The sequence below is a fragment of the Peromyscus californicus genome, unplaced genomic scaffold (assembly GCF_007827085.1).
Source record: "Peromyscus californicus insignis strain IS unplaced genomic scaffold, ASM782708v3 Scaffold_5__1_contigs__length_169319896, whole genome shotgun sequence".
Taxonomy (NCBI): domain Eukaryota; kingdom Metazoa; phylum Chordata; class Mammalia; order Rodentia; family Cricetidae; genus Peromyscus; species Peromyscus californicus.
In genome coordinates, this window is record NW_026294573.1 from 16,584,126 (window position 1) to 16,597,335 (window position 13,210).

The 13,210-nt window shown below is 51.4% G+C and overlaps 1 protein-coding gene across 2 annotated transcripts in view; it reads left to right on the plus strand.

Annotated features, from left to right (window-relative positions):
* The window catches only part of Alpl (alkaline phosphatase, biomineralization associated), a 56,797-nt gene continuing 43,587 nt past the window's right edge, over positions 1-13,210 (plus strand). Inside the window, exon 1 of one of the 2 annotated variants that reach the window (XM_052717856.1) lies at positions 1-126. The gene's annotated coding sequence lies outside the window, so the exon portion shown is untranslated. Of the gene's footprint in view, positions 127-10,205; positions 10,388-13,210 lie in introns of those variants that run through there. The other variant, XM_052717858.1, reaches the window with a different exon arrangement.

Genomic DNA, 13,210 nt, shown 5'->3' on the forward strand with positions numbered 1-13,210 from the left:
GCGCACGGGCCAGGCTGCCTTCATAAGCCGGCGGGGGAGGTGGCCGCCAGCGTACGCTCCCGCCACTGCGCTCCCTAGGGCCGCCGCTCGCGCGCCGGGACGGACCCTCCCCACGAGTGTCTGCAGGTAAGGAACGCATGGTGCGCCCGCGGCTGGCTCGACCCCTACATGCGCGCTCCGCCAGCCCGCAGTGACTGTCCCAGTCACGGTGGGGACACGTGGAAGGTCAGGTGCCCTGAGGACCCACGACCACTCGTTCTTCTCCGATCCCCGCGCGCACTTCTTGGGGCCTGGTTGAATGATGGACGTGGCGCCCGCGGAGCCGCTAACCAGGACCCCATCCTCATGCTAAGCACCTGCTCCCGGTGTCTACACGGCACCGTAGCCCACAGCTGCGCTCTCTGTGGTTCCAAGCCACTGTCCCCCTTGGTGTCTAAAATAGTCGGGGAGCATCTGGGAAGCACGTGCTGGGATCCTTGGCGGGAGAGATCGGAGACCGCGTGCTAGTGGCTGTCTAGGAGTAGGGGAGCCCAGGAAACGGAAGGAGCCTGAGACCGGCTCTGGGTTGCGAGCAGGTGAGAGTGGGGCTGCTGCCTTGCCCGGTCTGGGTAAGAAAGGGTTAAAGGCACAGTCACAGCGGCAAGACCCAAGGCGGAGGAAAACTTCATCCTCACCCACATTGTCCGTAGTGATCCTTTTCAACAGTAATGGGCCTGGGGGAGGGGGACTTGCAAAGGACTCTGGGGTGTGCCTGTGAATCCTTGATTAAAAGAGGGTTGGAGTGAGTGATGCTGGCAATCTGGAGGCTGAGGAGAGCTGGCCAGCCTGGGCTGCCTAGGGAGACTGTGTCCCAAATCATACATACATACACATACATGCATACATACATACAAACATACATAAATGTAAAAAGAGGGGTGGGTCTCAGGCCTGAAAGAATGTTTGGGCCCCAAGAAGAACTCAAAGGCCCCCCTCAGGCAGGCCCAGATTCTCAGGCTGGGTGAGAATTAGTGAAAATGACAAGTGTTTATTGAATGCCTACTGTGTGCTAAAAACTGCGCTGACACCTGGCAGACATCTCACTTACAAATGGGACAAGTGAGCTGTAGACAGTGTAGGCAAGTGACTTCAGGATTTGAATCCTGTGGCTGAACTGTCCCTATGCTCTCCTGCAGCCCAAGAGATGGACAGCCCCCTTCAGATCTTCCTGGACTGGATCTGCCTCCCCGCATCCTCCATCCTTTGGTCTTCTCCACCAACTCCTGCCTCTCCAACCCCTGCCCATCTCTCTCTGCCTCCCTGCCCAGTTTCTGAACTGTCCCTGAATTCCCTGGGGAGAACACAACTTCTCAAAGGCCCACTGGTGGAGTGAGACAGGGCTGGGCTGGTCCCCATCCATGTCCCTGATGGTCCCATCTATACCTTAGGACTACAATGAACCAAAATTCCAGGCAGGCCAGAACATTGGGTATCTTCAATCCACCCAAACTTACTAGACACCTGCTTTGTGCTAAGTGCTGTTCTAGGTGCTGACGAAGGCACGGTAAGGACATACCCCCCCCTCCCCGGGAGTGGACATTGGCGTGACAAAATCTTTTCAGGCTTTGAGGATTTGAGTGTCAAAACTGCTATGGTAGAATCAAAATGAGGTAATTCTCAAAGAAAGGAGTAAAAATGTAACTAACAATGTGTGTGTCACTGGGAGCAGGCAGCACGTGGTACTGATGAAGATAGGCCATCTAGCTGTGTGATCAGGGCACAGCTCCGGTCTCATTGTAGCTGAGGGGCTATAGTTGATAGGTCCTGAGAACCTGCTGGTGGGGAGGACTCTCTGAGTACAGCTTGCGAGGTGTTTATCAGGTTCACGCGTTAGAAAACAGCGGCTGTTCTCAGCTCCGATCTCAGCAGAAATTGCATCAGAGTCCGTGTAGAGAGAGTTATGTCATTGCTCTGTACCCTGCGGTCCCGTCTACCACCTTTGCCCAGGCTCTGCCCACTCCCTGCTGGGCTGTGCCATGAGGGAGCACTCTGCCCTCATTGTTACTCAGACCCACTTCCTCCCTCCTGGGAAGTGAGCCTGGAGCTCCAGGCTGGGCACAGCCCCGGAATCTCCTGCCATCCACCCCTACCTCATTGTGCAGCTCAGTGCCAATCCCTGTCCTGTCTATTCTGCAAAGATAGGAGATGTTATCCTTTTCTGTGAAGAAACCTCTGGAAGGGACAGTGACTTGCCCTGGGACATATAGAAGCCACTCGGGCATCCAGGGCTAGGCCCAAAGACCTACAATTTCAAGTCCCATCATCTCCCTGCTATACAGTCTGTGGGCTTCTGGTTTCTGGGGAAGGGAAGATGGGTGGTGGGGTGGGGTGGGGGAGGCAGAATTCAGGGGTGGAGCTTGAAGCTCTCAGCATGAAGTCTATCTGACTGGGCTTATTAACACAAAACTGAGGAGCTGGAGGAGTGCATTGTGGGGAGTGTGAGCAAACCGGGCTGAGAACTGGTGCTCAGAATTCTCCGCGTTGGCCACAGGAATGCTGACTGAGCTCCCTCGAACATCAGCCTCATCGTCATTGGCACAGCAGGGCTGGGCTGTGTGGTATGTTTGTTATTTTGGCTTTTCCCCCCTCCTTTTTCTGGAGCTGTTCTATCCTTCAGAATACAGTGGGAGGCAGTAGATTAAAAATTCATCATCTGTGTTGCTGTGTGACCCTGGACAAGCCTCTCTTCTCTTGGACCCTTTGTTTTCTCATCTGTCACGTGGGGGGTTATCATTACAGAGTTGCCGAGGGTTCGCCAGGTCATAAGCAGTTTACGAACTTGAGGCTTCACCTATATGGATTCTTCTGGAGAAGTTTGTGTTCCCTGGGAGGCAGTTTCATAGCCCAAGGGGACAGCCTAGAAAACTGGGAAAGGGCTGGCTTGAGTCAGTACCTTGGTTCCAGTTCTCGACACCTGTGACATGAAGCAGATCTCTTTCCCTCTCTGAGTGTCAGCTCATAGTGGGTTCCCAGTATCATTATTTGATGCTCCACGTCCAAAGAACACTCCAAAGTGCTCTCTATATTTATCTGCCTTCTCATACCCTGCCTCATACATTTTGTAATTGCTCCCAGAAAAAGCCCATGCTTTAAGTTTTCCATGCTTCAAACCCCAGCCTCGCTGTGGCATGAAATCAATTGTTTGCATTTAATTTAACTTCTCAAATGAAGGGGTAAAATTTGAGATGAGGGTAGGGGCTGGGGGAGGAGATGAAGAAGTTGAAGCAGATGTGTTTTTGTTTAACTCTAGGATGGTGGTTAAACTGCCCCCCATGTTATTACCATGGTCCCCTTCGAATTCCAGTAACCAAGGATCGGGTTTCTCTAAAACTGTGGTGTTCTTTCCTGGCTAGCGTGGACTTGCCCTCCCAGTATTATTATTATTATTATTGCTTTATAGTCATCAGAGGCCGCAAAGTGCTGGCTGGAGAGGAGACCTCAGAGATGCTCAGAATTGTAGACCGGCCAGGCCTCCAGACGCTGCTGCCTGTGTACATTGGTATCTTTGAGGCCCAGAAAGGGAAAGAGGTTTGCCCAGAGGCAGACAGTTGCTTAGACTCAGCCTCCTGGCTCTTTGGATTTTCCAAAAGTGACACCCCCCCATGCTCCTCTTGAACTTGGTGTTTTGGTGTGTCACTTCCATTATATATCCTTAATTTGCTTTTGTTTATTTATTTGAAGCGGGGTCTCATATAGCCCAGGCTGGCCTTGAAACTTGCTATGTAGCAGAAGATAGCCTTGAACTTTTCTGATCCTCCTGCCTCCGCCTCCTGTGTTCTGGGATCACAGGTGACTACCTCTAGGCCTGGTTTATGTCCTGGGATGAGAACCAAGGGCTTCATGCATGCTAGACATGTCCTCAGCCCCAACTTACCTTTGTTTGAAAAGCTGTAATCGCTCAAGGGAGGAAGAAGATGGTGTGGGTGATGGGAGAGATCTTGAGCTCAGGAGAGGTGTTGACCTGTGTGACCTTGGGTAAGTCACCTCCCTTTTCTAGCCTCAGTTTCCCCATCTATAAACCAAGATGTCTGAAGAAAAAGGAGGGTGGGATTTCCTTAAACTTGAGATGGGCCTAACTGAGGTCCCTCACATCTGGCCTACTGTGTGTGGAGGGCCCAGAGCCTGGAGGTTTCAGGGGCTGTGGGCTTGGCTCCTACAGTGAGTTCAAAGCTTCAATTTAGTTGTTGGTGTTGTTAAACCCGGCTGGTTTCATTTTACATAAAAACACTGGTTTCTGGCTTCTCTTGAAAGATCAGAAGATGTGGCTCTACGGGACCACGCCCCTGCCTGGCCACGGTGGCGGGAGCTGAGCCACAGCTGCTGTGTCCATTTAACTGCAGTTCCTGAGGTGCCCCAGTCCCTTGCACAGCCCACTCACCTCGCCAACATCGCCAGCTGCCCCCGAGTTTGTAGTTCAGGGGCAGAGTTGGGAGGCCTTAAACAGAGGCTCAGATCATATTTGAATGACTGTGGGTGGCTGGGGCCAGCCTGCAGGGGGCTGGGGCGGGACCTAGGATAGGAGCGCTTGGTCTGCTGCTGCTGTGGCCTGGATGTTTCTCTCAAAGACACTGGCTAGGTGGGGAGCCTTTTCCTGCTTCACTGGAATCTAGGGACTCCAGAAGTTTGAGGGATGGGGTGTCATTGCCTACCTGTCAACATTAAGCTGGCTGGGACTGCCCAAGACATAGCTACTCTCTCGGGCATGAGCAACATTGGGAGAAGGGACTCACGTGGTATCTGTCACCTCACCTCATCTCATGCCCTTGTCACACACAGGGCCTACAATCTTAACCACGGCTCTCTTCTTCATCCCTTTGCTGGTGCCAAAAAGTCTTTGATGACAGGTGGGTACCAAAATGGCCTTGGTTGGAGTCTCAGAATCACTGTTCGAGCAAGAGGGCATCATGGGAGGCTGTGGTGCCCAGTGGATAAATATGGAGCGTAGCCGGCCATGAGTCTAGGTCCACATGGATAAGCTATTCTGGGGACACAAAATGAACTGGGGGGACCTCAATTCCTGACAGTGATGTCAGGTCCCTTGCCCCATGCACTTGCAGAGGTTGACATACCCTGTGTAAAATCGTGCTTTGATCTACCCCGACCTCTCGGCACTCACATACACATGCCCCATTCTGCCCTCTTGCTAAAGAGACATAAATGTTTTAGACCTGTGGAAGGGTCTGGAAGGTGTTTTCTGTTTAGTAGGACCAGAGAGACCCTGTTGCGAGCCCCTGGCCCCTCCTGCACCTGTGACCCCCGTCTTTTGTTATTCTTCTGGTTTGGTTTTTTGAAACAGAGTTTCACTATGTAGCTCAGGCTGGCCTCAGACTTTTGGCAGTCCTCCTGCCTCAGCCTGTTAAATACTGTAATTACATTACCCTCCCCTGGGCTTGTGTTTGGACTTAGTCCTCGTCCTCTGGGTTGAAGGGTCAAGTTCTGTCCTTCATCTGGCGGTCAGCAGGCATTGGGTCCAGCTGGCTGCAGAGGCCAAGATGGGATTGACTCACGTATCTGCTGCTAAGTCAGGACTGTCCCGGTCCTCAACTCCTTCCTTCTAGGCATGCCCATTGCTAAATTGCTGTGCCTGTCTCCTCCGATTGTTAAACCTCCTCCGGGCTGGGTGTGTGTCGAGTGGGTAGAATGCTTGTTTATTCACAAAGGCCATCACCAGTGCTAAGTAAACTGGGCATGGCAGCATGGCAAGCCCAGCACACAGAAGTTCAGGGTCATCCTTAGCTATATATATTAAGTTTGAGGCCAACCTGGATTACACGAATCTGTGAAAAAGAAAAGAAAAGAAAGCCTGCTTCAGGCCTTCAATCCCAGTTACTTAGGAGCTGAGGCAGGAGGATAATAAGTTCAAGGCCTGCCTGGGCAATAGGTGAGTGTGCGCCTCAAAGTGTTGAAACTCAGCACAAAGAGGATATAGGGCTTGTGAGTCCCCGGGTTCAGTCCCCAGGAACACACGCACCCCTGCCTTCCCTTAGTCCACTGTCTCTAACATTCCTGGTGACATTCATTTGGTCCTATGGCAGCCCCGAATATTGGGCACACATTTCCCTCACTGGGAACTAGACAACTCTCCTTGTTGCAATTGACCCATTCGAGCGGCTGTCTTCCCTGAGCCACGAGTGGCATAAGCCAGCTTCCTGGAAGGATCATTTCCTTATTTATGTTGAAATAATAAAGTTTAATAATTCACGGCAGCTGGGCGGTGGTGGCGCACGCCTTTAATCCCAGCACTCGGGAGGCAGAGCCAGGCGGATCTCTGTGAGTTCGAGACCAGCCTGGGCTACCAAGTGAGTCCCAGGAAAGTTGCAAAGCTACACAGAGAAACCCTGTCTCGAAAAACAAAACAAAACAAAACAAAAAAATAATAATTCACGGGCAATCATGGTGATCATGGCTATTAAGCGTTCCTCTTTGCAGCTTGTTCAAGCCCTTATCCTTCAGCGCTTATCTTTTGTAGATAATACAATTTGACCCATCCTTATACCTAATAGTAAGGGCTTTTTCTGGGCCAGAAGCTGAGCTAATTACATTGAATGTCTTTAACTTGCTATTTTGTCCATCTTACAAAGTACGAAGCTTAGCGATGGTAAGTAACTTTCTGAAAGCCACAGAGTTACAAAGTATCTGCACTACCAGCGGTTAGGCCGGAGGTTAAGTCTCACGCCTGGTCAGAAGAGGTTTGATGTTTGGATGCAAGTCCCCAGGAAACTTCGTTGTACACACTATTTTCAGTTGAACCGTCTGTCTAGGATTTGCAAAGCAGGGTTGTGGTCCCCAAAGGGAGGGGACCTAGCACCACCAGGACTTCTAATTCAGCAGCATCTGCTCTCCCAGACAAATGAATCTCAGCCTGGTCACACCCCTTCCTGGTCCAGAAGGCCAGCGCGGTCCTAGCAGGAATCATCCCTAGCACCCGGAGGGAACGGATTTGAATCCCAGCTGAGTAGCCTTGTTTTTGTTCTCATCTCCACAATCTAGTATCTTTCCTGAAACCCATCTTTCATGCAAATGAAACAGGGCCTTAGGACTCTCCTAGTTCCTTGGTGACACAAAGCTGACATGCATGCTGCCACTCCCCTGTCCTGCACCTGTGACAGACATCATTAATCAACCGCTGCTCTCTTTCCTGCTGAAATTCCTTCCACTACAGTATGCTACTCCACGACAGCCACAAGTCACTAATGAGAACTGGCACACAGCAAGAAGGACAACCCAGAACTGGATTAAATGTAGCAATGTGGTGGACCAGGAGTAGTGGGAAACAGGCTGGTCCAGGAGGCACTCGGTTCAGTGAGTGCAGGAAGGGCTCTGAGACGGCCTGTGCCAGAACTGGCTTCTGGTGTGGTGTAAGACCTTTCACGGGGCCACAGCAGGTCCCCACATTTAGCCTCAAGAAGAATTCTGGTTTGTGGGTCTGGCTGCTGCCCTGGCTTAAGTAAGAGGGGCAAGGAAGGGGCTGTTTGAGGCTTTCCTGGAAAGAACTGAAGGTTCCCTCTCCCTCCCTCCCTAATAACCGCAACAGTGGTAACAATAATAGTAACAGAAAGGAACACCTACTAAATGTCTTATCCACTCACCCCTCTGTTAGCCTTATTTATATGCATCCGGGCCGTTAATTCCTAGAACAGCCCAGCCAAAACTTGGCTCAAGGGAAGTATGTTGTTTGAGTCTTCAGCTTGCTTTCCAGTCAATCGTAGGGCAGCCAGCCTCCATGTTAGCCCTTCCTGGGTCACCAGTGTCACTTAGGAGGTGACATTCCTTTGCAAGTGGGAGTGGAGAGTGTTCTACCATCGGCAATGCTGAGAATGGAACCCAAGGCCTAATCATGTGCTAATCATGTGTTCCATCAGGAAGCCACAGCTCAAAACTGGCTCTTCCCTAGACTCAAAAGGGGACCTCTGCAAATCGGAAACTGAAGCTCAGAGAGGGAGAAGAGTGGGCCGAGGCTCACACAGGGAGTGCCCTGCTTGTTCTTTGAGCCTGGAGTGTGTGGGGGGGGGGCAGTGTTCAGGAGTGTGGCTTTAACTTGAGTGGGGGTGGGCCTGCCCTGTTGCCTGTATGTGCGCATCCCGGACGCATCCCAGGTTTATTTCAATCCACTGCATAGCATGGATTTGACACTCCTGCAGTCTCTGTATCCAGGCTTTCGCTGTACTTCAACTTTTAAAGCCATTTCTTCCTTTTTTTTTTTTTTTGGTTTCTCGAGACAGGGTTTCTCTGTGTAGCTTTGCGCCTTTCCTGGAACTCACTTGGTAGCCCAGGCTGGCCTCGAACTCACAGAGATCCGCCTGGCTCTGCCTCCCGAGTGCTGGGATTAAAGGCGTGCGCCACCACCGCCCGGCCCCCTTTTTTGTTTTTGAAACAAAGTCTCACTATGAATCTCTGGCTTACCTGGAACTCTCTGTAGACAGGCTGGCCTTGAACTCACAGAGATCCACCTACCTCTGCCTCCTGAGTGCTGGCATTAAAGGTGTGCCACCATACTGGGCATTAAAGCCATTTCTTATTCATGAGCTCCGAGGATCCTTACAGGCACGTCCAGTCTGCCCCCCTGAGGACGGCTAAAAGTGGGGCTCCAAATTAGGGATTTTTTTGTGATTAAAAAAAGTAACTGAAGTACACCTTTGATCCCAGCACTCGGGAGGCAGAGCCGGGCGTATCTCTGTGAGTTCAAGGCCAGCCTGGTCTACAAAGTGAGTTCAAGGATAGCCAGAGCTGTAACACAGAGAAACCCTGTCTTGGGGGGTGGGGGCAGTAACTGTTGTGTGGCTCTTGAGTGTAAATTTTATAGATGACAACATCTTGTCGCAATGTCAAAAGGTTGGTCATACCTGAAAGTTATGTCTTCATTTAGCAAGAGGGGAAACTGAGGCTCAGAGAGGCAAGGCACCTTGCTCAAGGTCAGATTGATGGCAAAAGCTACCCTCAAATTTAAGTGATGAGCCCAGCCTCCCCTAAGTGTGTCTCCAGCTCTTTGGGTTCTGCCCTTCCCTGCCCAGCCTCCCTGCAGGGCGCTCTCCCGGCCTGTGGTCCCTCTGATAGGACCACCTGATGGGCTGTCTTCTTTTTTTTTTTTTTTTAAAGATTTATTTATTTGTTAGGTATACAGCATGTATGACTGCAGGCCAGAAGAGGGCACCAGATCTTGTTACAGATGGTTGTGAGCCACCATGTGGTTGCTGGGAATTGAACTCAGGACCTCTGGAAGAACAGTCAGTGCTCTTAACCTCTGAGCCATCTCTCCAGCCCCATGATGGGCTGTCTTCTAGACCTTGGTCAGAGCCTGGTGCCTGGCCTGGAGTGTGAGCTCCAGGAGGGCAGAGCCCCACAAAAAACACCCATAGGGTTCAGGGCTCCTGCACTTCCAAGGAGTGCACCTGCCAGGCTTCCCGTAGCCCGCCAGCTCTCTGATCTAAGGACATGCGAAGGCTTATGTTTACCACCTGAGCCTCTCCTGGCCTCACCCTGGCCACCTTCCCTCACCCCATTGTGGTCTTCCTAGCTCTGTCCATTGGAGCGTAGAGACAGGAAGATAGAGAGTTCAAGCATGCCCGAGAGACAAACCAAGATCCTGGTTTGACAAACCAAAAGTAAATAACAGTCCCAGGGGTCATTTCCCGAATCCACCTATACCTGCTCCCTGGTGCATGGTAGTCACATCATACAAGCTTGTTAGATGAATAAATATTTGAGGAATAAAATCCCACAGAGATTACTTAAAAAAAAAAAAAAAAAACAGTGACCTTGTGTGACTTCTGGGTCTCAGTATCTATGTATTGAATAACTAACTCCACTAGAGATCTGTATATTGATAGATATATCAGTGTATGTTGATCTAAAATAAGGTCTGTCCCGAGCCCAGCTTTGTTCTAAGCCCATCGCAGATCTTTATTCATTTACTTCTTGTATCCAAGGCTCAGGGAGATTGAGCACACATTCTCCAGGTCAGACGGTTGCTCTCCAGTACAAAGGTTTGACTGTCCCCAAAGCTGCATGTGCCCTAAGGAGCATAAGATAGGAGCGCCCCCCCCCCCCGCCCCCCGCCAGCTTTCAGTTCCCCAAGAGCCCTGCCCCAGATTCAAGAGTTCAACTATATAAGAGCATGAAGGTGTGAGGAGAGCATGTCTGCTGCCCAGACCGTGAAACCTCCAAGAAAACACCCACCCAGCCCAGCGTGGAGCACATGGTGGGTCTTGTGACCATCATGAGATGTGCAGGCCGCCCGCCGTGCCCTGGGTAGAAGCTGGGAGAAGGAGACCCACCTGCAAACCAGAGTGCCTTCAGCAGAGAAAGGACGGAGGCCCCGCCCGGCGGCCCGCACTCTGTCTGATGTGTGGTAGGTGCAGTAGCTCCCTCTCATTGCCTCTTGGGTCGGGGGAGGGAGGGACTTCTGCTGCTGTTACTGTTTCTGGTCACACGTGGGGACTTGACCAACAAGTGGTGAGTGACTAGAGGGTCTGGGTGTGCTCTCCAGCTGTGAGGCTGTGGCTTTTGCCTGGAGGATTCTGGACGTTTCCTGCTGGCTTCCTGGCACCTCACTGGGCTGGCCCCAGGCAGTCAGGTCCGTGTAAGAGCAGAGTCAGGGCTCTGTGTAATACATGGGGAAGAAACTGGTATCCTCATTTGTGGAGGCCTTTCCCTTATTTTCCTGGAGGTTGGGTCCAGAGAGATTGCCAGGGAAGGTAACTGACCTGTCGCCTCACCCCATCTGGGGCAGACCCAACATGTCAGTTCCTGGATTCCCTGGCGCCGCCCAGAGCTGGCAGTGTGCAGACTGGGGAAGGAAGGTCTCACCGTTTCAGGGTGGGTGGGGAGCCATGTGATGTGTGTCACACAGAAACAGGAACCCTGAAGTGCCCAGGCCTACAGAGCTGGCTAATGGTGGTGCTGAGATTTGAACCCAGTGCCTGGACTCTTTGTGCCCTGGTTTCTGGTTTGGTTTGTACCAATCTGGGCTTGACTTTGGGGAGTGAAGCTATGTCTCCCTTGGGAATATTTGGTGCAGAGTTTCCATCCTGCTTCTCCTTAATCTGCTTATTAATGTTGTGACTCCCGAGAGCTGCCATTTACTAAAGCTCCACACAGTGTGGCCTGCTAAGAGGTTTCTTACCCCCTTCCTTCCTCATTAGCTTCAAATGTCTCCAAGAAGTTGGTTCCGGAATCCTTTCCTCAAAGGTGAAGTTGCAGAGAGGAAAGGAAGGGATATGTCCCAGGTCATGCAGCTCTCGAAAAGGTTAATCCAAAGGTGAACGCCAGCAGCCTGGCTCCAGATTCTAGGCTGGTCCACTCAGTCACTGGAGAAATCTCTGTGGGCTGGATGCCTAAATGCTTGAACCTATGGCTTCTTCTGGAGCTAGAGTTAGGGGGGGGGACAGGAGTTGAGCAAGCAGCAGGATTAGTGTACGTAACACCCCAGGGAATCACTGACCTGCCCCCTGCCCCAGAGCGACCATGAAGAGTTTATCTGTCCCCTGTGTCTCCAGGTCAAGGGGAGGCCACTGCTAGCTCAGGAGTCTGGGTGGTGGGACTGGCCCAGCCTCCAGCCAGGACTCTGGCCTTGGGCCTGATTTCGCAGAGTTTCTGTCTCCTGCTTCCAGAGTCTTCCTGGGATGGAGGAATCTCCCCGCAGTGACTCATGCAAGAGTTTTGCTCTCCAGTTTCCTCCTCTGCCATGGGCTCCCAGGCTGTGCCAGGCCGGCTGCCCTGCTTCCCTGTGGTGGGGGAAGTGCACCCTTTCCCCCTGGGCAGCTACCCTGGCTGAATAACCAAGTGCTTCCCCCATGGCTCTTGGCCAGGCAGGGCTCACAGTGCAGACCTCTGCCAGCCTCCGTGTCCTGTGGCACATTCCAGCTGCCCGGGGCAGACTCCAGAGAAAATGCCCATTCCAGGGGCTGTGGCGGCCTAGGCCCAGATGCCACCAGGGAGAGAGGCAGCCCTGCTAGGTAGAACTTTGTCCCTCTTTGCCTGGAGTGGCTCCAGGTGGGGGAAGAAAGGCACCCTTGTCCCAAGAAATTCCTGCTGGAGTGGCATTTCAAGGGTCCCTTAGTGGGTGCCAGACTTTTGGTACCTGTGAACGCAGAGAAGGGAGAAAAGAGCCAGGAAGAGGAGAAGAGAGAAGGGTGTAAGAGGACCCCCCATTTAGCCATTCGACAAACCTTTATTTCTGTATATTACTTCACTTATTTTTATTTGTTTGTTTGTTTTTATTTTAGGCACATTGGTGTTTTGCCTGCACGTATGTCTGTGTAAGGGTGTTGGGTCCCCTGGAACTGGAGTTCCAGACGGGTGTGAGCTGCCATGTGGGTGCTGGAAATTGAACCCAGGTCCTCTGGAAGAGCAGTCAGTGCTCTTAACCACTGAGCCATCTCTCCAGCCCCTACTAATTTACTTTTAAATCTGATTGTATTATTTTGTGTGTATGGGTGTCTTGTCTGGTTTAGGAGCCAAAGCAGTGCCTGGCCCCTGCCCGAGCTCCATCACCTGGGAAAAGACAGAGAAAAAAGTTAACAAAATTTGCTGGGTGGTGGTGGCACATGACTTTAATCCCAGCACTTGGGAGGCAGAGCCAGGCGGATCTCTGTGAATTCGAGGCCAGCCTGGTCTACAGAGTGAGATCCAGGACAGGCACCAAAACTACATGGAGAATCCTTGTCTCGAAAAACCAAAAAAAAAAAAAAAAAAAAAAAAAAAAAAGTTAACAAAATTTATTTCCAATAGGAACAGGTATGACAAGGAGCAGGTTTTTGAAGGATTGAAGGTGGGGACTCTGGAGGTGGTGGCCTTTAAGCTGGAGGGTGAGAGAGAGGGGTCAAAGACCTGTACAAAGAGTGTTCTAGGAGCTCAAGGGCAAACCCTAAACCATAAGAAGAGAATAAACCAGGCATAGTGGCACATGCCTATAATTCCAGCTTTGGGAGGTTCAAGGTCATCCTCAGCTACGTAGTGAGTTCCAGGCCAATCTGGGTTACATGAGACCCTGTCTCAAAAACATCTCAGAAATAAAACAAACCAAAAGAAAGGGAGAAAAGAAATTAAAAAATAAAACTTAGGATGAGAGAAATTGGCACAGAGGTCAGAGGGTTGGAACTAGGGGTGATGTCAGGAAGATGGGTAGGACCTGGGACATGTGGCCTTTGACCCAGATGGATGGTGAATGAAC